We start from the raw sequence: 8,018 nt of genomic DNA on the forward strand, positions 1-8,018 counted from the left end.
CAGAGAGGACAGTGGATGCTCACCTGGCGAAAGTGATCAATGAATGCCCACAAGGACATTCATTGCTCCAAGATCAATGAATGCCCAAAAGGACAGTTAAGAAAGTACATTCTATGAGCACCGCAGATCCAACTAACTCTCTCTTGCCCGCGTCAAAGTCTACAGGCTGGGGCTAGAGAGATGGCTCAGCAACTAAGAGAACTTGCTGATTATTTCAGAGGACCAGAATTCGGTTTCCAGCACCCCCATGATGGTGCACCATCACCAGGAGCTCTGACACCCTCTTCTACATTCCATGGGCTCCTACATATACACAGTGCACAAAAACTCATGCAGGCACAAATATAAACAAACAAACAAACAAACAAATAAATCTTTAAAAAAAATCTGCAGGCTGCCTAGTCACCTCCAGCGGCTGGCTGGAGGCCGGATGGGACAGAGGTACATGTCAGCAAGATGACCAGATCATCTTCAGACCTATTTTTCCCCAGCTCTGTGTACTCTAAAGACTCCACAGGACAAGCGCTGCAGCCATACCCAAAGCCCATAGCTTGTTGGGGGCACAGCACAGACCTTTGAATAAGCACTCGGGAATTTGGAGGTTTCGGAACAGATCCAGACACTAGGCTGGCTTACAGAAAAACCATTAGGCAAAGACATCTGGGACACATGACTCATCGGGACAGAGGTCTATCATGCCATCACCCAGGAAGCCTATTCCGGGCAGGGCCTGGGAACTCATCAGCAAGCAGACTTTCTCTGAGCAGAAAGCAGCACAGGCAAATACCACGCATCAATAACTCAATGCACGGTTGGATCAGGAGTGCACATGGTGACAGTGAAGAATTGAGGAGCTTTCACAAAGGAGGAAAAATGAAGCCAGGCAGTGGTGGCACACACCTTTAATCCCAGCCTTCTGGAGGCAGATGGATCTCTGAGTTCAAGGCCAGACAGGGCTACACAGAGAACCCCTGTCAAAAAGTTTTTTGTTTTTTTTTTTTTTTTTTTTTAAAAAAAAAGGAGGAAAAATGGATCCCTCCCCAAGTCACCCAGGAAGTCACTGTTCCCTGTTTCTGTGATCCCCAAACTGTTCACCCCCACTGTTCGGCCTACCACTTTGCTCTGTAACCAGCAACTTAAGTGTGACTGTCTCAAAGGCCATGTCTGTACACCTACATGCTATGTATATCTCCACGCTCACCTTAAACTGCCCAGTGAGCATCTCCTGGCAAGGAACAAAGTCCACTTCAGGTTGTGGCCACACCAGCTCCCCTGCTCCAGGCATCTACATGGCCTGCCACCGTGAATGCTTTGCAAGCATGATGTCCTCTCATCTGCACAGACCCCAAGATAGGTCTCATTATCATCACCCATCTTACAGAAACCAAGATACAGGACTAGGATATAAACTGTCCATGTGTTAAAAGCCAGTGAGTGACATGGCTAGACTTCAAATCACAGGCTAAATAGAAAATCAGTTCTCAATTCCAGTGAACAAATACCCCTTTCCTTTCTCTTTCAGTCCTCTGACTCACATCCAGATCCATGTCCTTTAACCTACTGTTGACTGGGACCAAAGCCATTTCACCCCTAGAGAAGAAAAAGGGTCATCTCTTGTTAGTCTTCTAAACAATTACTGCTAGCCAGGAAGGAGTAAATACCATGAGGCTGGGGGATAAAAAAACAAAACAAACAAACAAAAAACAGTGCTTATAATATCAGAGGAATTTCATGCACCAACTGGAGCATTCCCTGCAAACTTTTCCAAACTAGAGTAAGAGAATAAAAGAGTGGGTCATGTATAGACTGCTACAAGAAAGAATACAGAATAAACAAAAAACTGGTCACAGCAGCTACCTCCAGGGAGAAGACTAGGACCTGGCAGCTTGACACAGGACAGACACCTATGTCTGAGCCCCCTAGTTGCTTAAAATAATCCTTGTAATTTTGTTTAAACTTGTTTGTTTTTCCAGACAATGTTTCTCTGTGTAGCCCTGGCTGTCCTGGAACTCAGAGACCCACCTTCCTTTGTTCCTGAGTACTCGGAATTTTGAGTTTTCTCTGTGTAGCCTTGGCTGTCCTGGACTCACTTTATAGACCAGTCTGTCCTCAAACTCACAGTGATCTACCTGCCTCTACCTCCCTGAGAGTCGGGATTAAAGGTGTATACCACCACACCCAGCCTTGTTTAAACTTCTTGAGATAAAAATTTTAAAATACAAATTAAAAGAAATGATTATGAACAAGAAAGACTGTGAACAAACACTGCATGAGCTTAGTGTGCGATGGGACAGGACTGTAGGGTAACATTTTTTTCTTTCATGATTTTTTACTAGTTCTTTGAAAACTTCATACAACGTGTCCTGATCATATCCACCCCAATTCCTCAGAGCCACTCCTTCCCTACCCACCAACCCTGTGTCCTCCCTGTTTTTGTTTTAAATCCATCAAGTCCAATTTGTACTGCCCACACCTTCCTGGGTGCGTGGCACTCTACCGGAGCATGGAAAATGTGCCAAGGACTACCCTTAAAGAAAACTGGCTCTCACCTCTCGCAGTAGCTACCAATTTCCAACAGCTTCTCAGCCAGAGGTGGGGCTTCATACCCACCTCCTCTTTCCAGCTGTAATTTGGTCTGGCTTAGGCTTGCACAGGTCTTGCTATGAGTTCCTATGTGCAGCTGCCCTGCTGTGTCTGGAAAGCACTGTTTCTTCACCACCATGGCTTTTATAGTCTTTCCATCCCCTCTTCTCCTTAATGATCCTTGAGCTTTAGGAGAAGGGATGAGACAGATGTCCCATCTAGGGCTGAGCATGCTAACGTCTCAATCTCTGCACCTTAACAACTCTGTGTTAACTGCCATTACTGTACAAAGCAGCTTCTCTAATGAGGGCTGCTGAGGAATGCTCAACTCTACCAGTACAGCAATGAATATTAGGAGTTGGTTTAATACTATTTATCAGAATAATTGTAGGTAGCAACTTCTTACCTGGGGCATATGACCTATCTAGCCACAGGTATTGGTTTCATCTTGAGAAGTAGGTCTTAAATCCAATCAGAAAATGATTGGTTACTACTATGACCTTCACGCCACTAGTACACCAGTGGTCATGTCTTGCCAGACCAATCACTGTAGTTCACAGGTTTCATAGCGGGGTAAGACTGACAATTACTTGTCTCCTCTGGTGGCATGCACCACTGGAAGGGTATTCCAGCACTATGAAGGTGGCCAGTAGGAATGAAGTTTCCAAACTGGTCTCTCTACGTTCTATGATTCAAATATATGGTGTCTTCAGCAATAACATCCTTAACATCAAGTTCTAACGAGCAGCCAATAACACTGGCAATACCCTATAATGTTCGAGGGTCTAAGGAGCCTCACTGGCCAAAAGAAGTAACTGATTCCTGGAACTGAGCCTTTCATTTGTTAATCTGTGGTGTCCAGTGGAGCACTGATACTGTTATAGGGTAACCATTATAACTTTTTATGTATGTGTGTGTGTATATATATGTGTGTGTATACACAGATGTAATATATATTCTCCCTTACAGTAGTATGTTTCCATAAGGCTTGGTTATTTCTCCCTCCCTGTATTACCTCACCCTGCCCTTCTATCCCTCACCCCCAATTTAACTCTTCCTGTTTCATAGCTTTTCCCTTTCATGTTGAAGCTCGCAAATTCCACTCTAACACTGCAATATCATTTTCTCTGTTTGAAATCAGGTCTCACTATGTAGTCCTGAGGGACCTGTTACTCGGTACACAGACCAGGCAGGCCTTGAAAGCACGGAGATCTACCAGACTCCTGAATGCTTGGATTAAAGATGTGCACCATCACATCTAGCCTAGCTGTGATATTCTTGTGCAACAGACAAAATGCTGAAGAAACAAAAAGACTTGCAAGTAGTGGCAACAGTCAACCTGTCCTTCATCTGCTCCATCAACAAAGATCTGGAGACTCCCTAACAGGTGACTTACAGGGTCTATATTACTGTTTTATTTTCTGCAACAGGCTGTTGTAAGCTGCCTGATGTGGGTGCTATGAACTGAACTCAGGTCCTCTGGAAGAGCAGCAAATGTCCTAACTACTGAAGCACCTGTTCAGCCCCTAGACAGATATTTTTAAAACTAAACCACAGGTCACTGCTTTCCTCAAAGATCTTAAGATTTTCAGCTTGCCAATCAGAAGCTAGAGTTAGCACTCCCAAGGATCATACCATCCGGCACTGTCCCATTCAGCTAAGAAAACGGAGCTCTGGAGTGGGGAAGGAGGCTTGTTCACGGTTGTATAAGTAAAGGCCTCAGAGTTCCTGGTCCTCATCTCCTTGCATGGCACATGCTGTTCTGAGTAACCCATGTTAGAAGCTGGGCAGATGGGAAACGGGGCAGGGAGAGAAAGGTCCTAAGACTGGAAGCCAAGAAACTAAAGTGCCTCTAAATAGCTTATTGGTTCTTCAAAACAAATTTACAAGGTATTCAGACTTGTTCTTAATTTTTACAACTAAGGAAACCAAAGCTCTGAAAAGGTAAAAAGCTGGTGCTAGGTCACACAGCAGAAGGAATAATAGAAGGCTTCAAGCCAATCTGCCTTCCCACCTTTCAGAGCTGTAAGGAATAGGCTGGGGACATATCACTATGAGTTTTAGAGTTTTCTATTATGCAGTTTTCTCTCAGCTCTGAATGCTATCATGCCAATAACAAATTTAAAAAGGCAATCAGGAAAAACAAAAATAAAGCCAATTATGGGGCAAGTGAAATGGCTCAGAGGCTAAAGGTGCCAAGCCTGAAAACCTGAGTTTGATACCTAGGACCCATAATGGTAGAAGCAGAGAACGGACTCCCACCAGTTATCCTCTGACCTCCAAACACACACTGGTACATGCACAAATACACACAAAAAAATAAATGTAATACAAATATTTGTAGCCAGGCAGTGGTAACACATGCCTTTAACCCCAGCACTTAGGAGGCAGAAGCGGGTGGATCTCTGAGTTGAAGAACTAAACCACATGTCACTGGTCATGGGAGATTATACACACACACACACACACACACACACACACACGGAAAGAAAAACTAACCATCTTATTTTCTGATATGTGTTCTTATTGTCAACCACCAGGCTTGGGACTTCATTTTAACACACAGGACATGAGAACAGTCCTTAAAAGACACTTACGTGGCTTCTCCCAAGACAGGAAGGAACAAGTCCTACGTGCAGGTGACCTAGCACCTGCCACACAAGTGATCCCCCAAACAAGAGCCTATCCCTGCGATATCTCCATGATGTCACTGGATCACCATACCAATGGTAGCAAGAGAGGCCAGCACCATGGTGTTTGGTCGCCAAAAGTCCAAGGCTCCTAAAATGAAGGCAAACGCAAGCTAGCAAAGGAGCTTCTGCCACCTTGTCTTCTGGCCATGTAACACAGAAACAAAGTAGTACAGGCCAGACTGGCCAACTGCTAGTGAGGTAACACAAGCTACCCAAAGGTCACAGGCAGATAGAGGCTACTTCTGGAGCACAGGGGGCCTATCATCTCTCTCCCTTCTGTCTCCATAAACACCTAATGAAGGGCCATTGTGTTCTTCACCCTCAAGTTTTCCTTCTGGAATGTGGCAGAACCAAGCTGGTTGGAAGTGGGAGCATTCCATAGGGCTCCATTAAAGACCTAATGCATCAGCTTAAAGTCCTCACTGGGAATGGGGTATAAAGGTCAGCCAACAGCTAAACATGTTTTATTTTCCATTGACCATGGCTCCCCAGATTGCAGTTGCTTGCTAAGGTCTCACAGGGAACACCATAATCTAAAACACCACTAGTTTGGAGGAGTGAGTTCCCCAACACAAACTTAATTCCAAATTCTCAAGAAAGAGATCTCATCTCACCACCTGACAAGTAATTCCCCTCTGACCCCTGGAAGGTCACAATTAGGCACCAGGATGGTCATTTTGCAAAACAACAAATCACTCAAAAAGGCAAAAATAACTCCCAGGTGTCTGTCACAGAGTCAAAAAGCTGAGTTCTTGCTCCGGTTCCGGCTCTTCGTCCTCACCACGCTGCCGTAACTACCTTTTTGAGACCGTCACTGTGAAGATTTGCACGAGCATCTGCCACCACGAGTCAACAATCCAGAACCCTTTCGAGCATCGCACCAGCTACTCTTGAAGAGCAAACATTTCCCATCAGCCAACGAAAGCCAACCACCCCGCAATCCAGCCATGCCTCTTCAACAGCAACAGAGGAGTTAAAAAAAAAAAAAAAAAAAAAAAAAAAGTAGTGCGCCCCACTTAGGGCTCGGCGTGGCACAGGGAATCAGCCGGCCTATTAACCAGGGGAGCTGCGATCCTAGTGCGAGTCAGCAAAGACATAGGCAGGCCTGGCCCGCCCCTCCAAGAGGCAACGGGGGATGCCTCTAGAGCCCGCAGAGAAGCCAAAGCCCGAATACAGCAGAGGGGGACGCTTTCACTGCCCCCGGAAGGGTCTCACTCTCACCTGCTGCCCCGCTTCCGGACCGGCCAACGCTCCTCAGCCCCGCCCCCTCCCAGCCCCGACCGCTGCACCTGTGCTTTTCCCAACTCTCCTCGCAGCCCCTCCCACTGCCGCCCGATGCCCCGCCCCTCACACCTGAGCCCTTTCCCCGCCGCTAACCCACACGCAGGTCTTTCCCGTACCCCGGGACCTGAGCGCCCCCAGGCCCCACGCCTCGCGCCAAGGCTCCGCCCCCACGCCGAGCAACCACCACCACCACCACCACCAGACCCCTCCAGCCGCGGGCCCCGCCTCCCGCACCTGCGCCCTTTCCCCCCTGCCGCCATCCACCCCCCCCAACCCCCAACACGCTGTCATTCGCGCCCCTGGGACCCGAGCCGACCATGGTCCCGCCCACCATGCCGAGGTCCCACCCTCGAGTCGAGGCCCCGCCCCGACCCCTCAGGCCTGGGGTCCCGCCCCTCCCGCACCTGCAGCTGCCTGCGCCCAGGGCCCCGCCCCACCCCGCCGCGCCAGCCGCTCCTCTCACCGCTGCAGTCCCGGCTGGTCACCTTGACGCGGGCCGCAGTGACTGCCGCCGCGTCCTCATGGCCCTGCGAGAGGCCCAGCGGCAGCGGCGCCTTCGTTCCGAGGCCCGTGCCGGGCCAAGCTGGGTTGAGGTTGGACCAGGCGCAAGCTTGAAACGCTGGGCCGACGCGGGAGCCCCGCCGGTGCCCAGCCGCAGTAGGAACCGTCCACTCCCGGGCCTGAGCGGCGGGCGGCTCAGCCAATCGGCGGGCGGCGCCGTACCGGGCTCCTCCAACCACCTTGCTGTAGGGGCGGAGACACGCAAATGAACCGGCTGGTTGCGCCAGTGCGCAGCCGCTGCAGCAGCGGTCCCCCACCAGCCGCGGCCTGGGCTTCAGTCTGCAGACGCTCAAGCTTGCAGGGATGCCCCGCGGCTCTCATCCGGCTCAGCCGCCGCCACGCCCACCCCCTGCCTAGAAATAGCCCTACACTCATTCTACACACAGGCCTTACCCAGTGGCCCCCTTAAATTCCTACCTAGAATATATTCTTTTCAACAAAAAAATGGCTTTGTGAGCAAGACAGCATCACCTTAGTGCCCATTCTTCACACTGTGACTCTGTGATTCTAAATCTGTCAAATTGATAATCAAGATCCAGTAACACACTTCGAGGTCCTTGGGGCTGATCCATGTATTTCACAACTAGTAAAAGTTAGGCCTGGGGAAGGTCTTACCCAAGACCATGCCAAATTCAGAGCTGGGAGGGTGGTCCTGGAAGCTGCCTCCCTGCACCCAGGCCCTTTTACTCCAGGCCAACACGTGCAGGGAGCAGAGGTTAAGTTGTCTGGCTTAAAGGCAGAGATGGTAGGTTAAAAAGACTGTGGAAGCCACAGGGCAGCTGTGAAGGCCTGAAGGTCGGGAACCACAGCAAAATTCTGTTATGCCAATCAGGTAGGCTGCTTCTTGGCTGTGTAGACAATATCATCCCATTGATAACTCTGTAATTGGTGGCGCAG

The 8,018-nt window shown here is 49.0% G+C and overlaps 1 protein-coding gene across 6 annotated transcripts in view; it reads right to left on the reverse strand.

The window, feature by feature from the left end:
* Positions 1 to 7,239, reverse strand: part of Ralgps1 (Ral GEF with PH domain and SH3 binding motif 1) — a 234,753-nt gene extending 227,514 nt beyond the window's left edge. For all 6 annotated transcript variants that reach the window (XM_060389972.1, XM_060389970.1, XM_060389971.1 and 3 more), the window contains exon 1: positions 7,024 to 7,239. The gene's annotated coding sequence lies outside the window, so the exon portion shown is untranslated. The remainder of the gene's footprint in view (positions 1 to 7,023) is intronic.
* Between the last annotated feature and the right edge of the window lie 779 nt (positions 7,240 to 8,018).

The sequence above is a fragment of the Meriones unguiculatus genome, chromosome 8, assembly GCF_030254825.1.
Source record: "Meriones unguiculatus strain TT.TT164.6M chromosome 8, Bangor_MerUng_6.1, whole genome shotgun sequence".
Lineage (NCBI taxonomy): Eukaryota > Metazoa > Chordata > Mammalia > Rodentia > Muridae > Meriones > Meriones unguiculatus.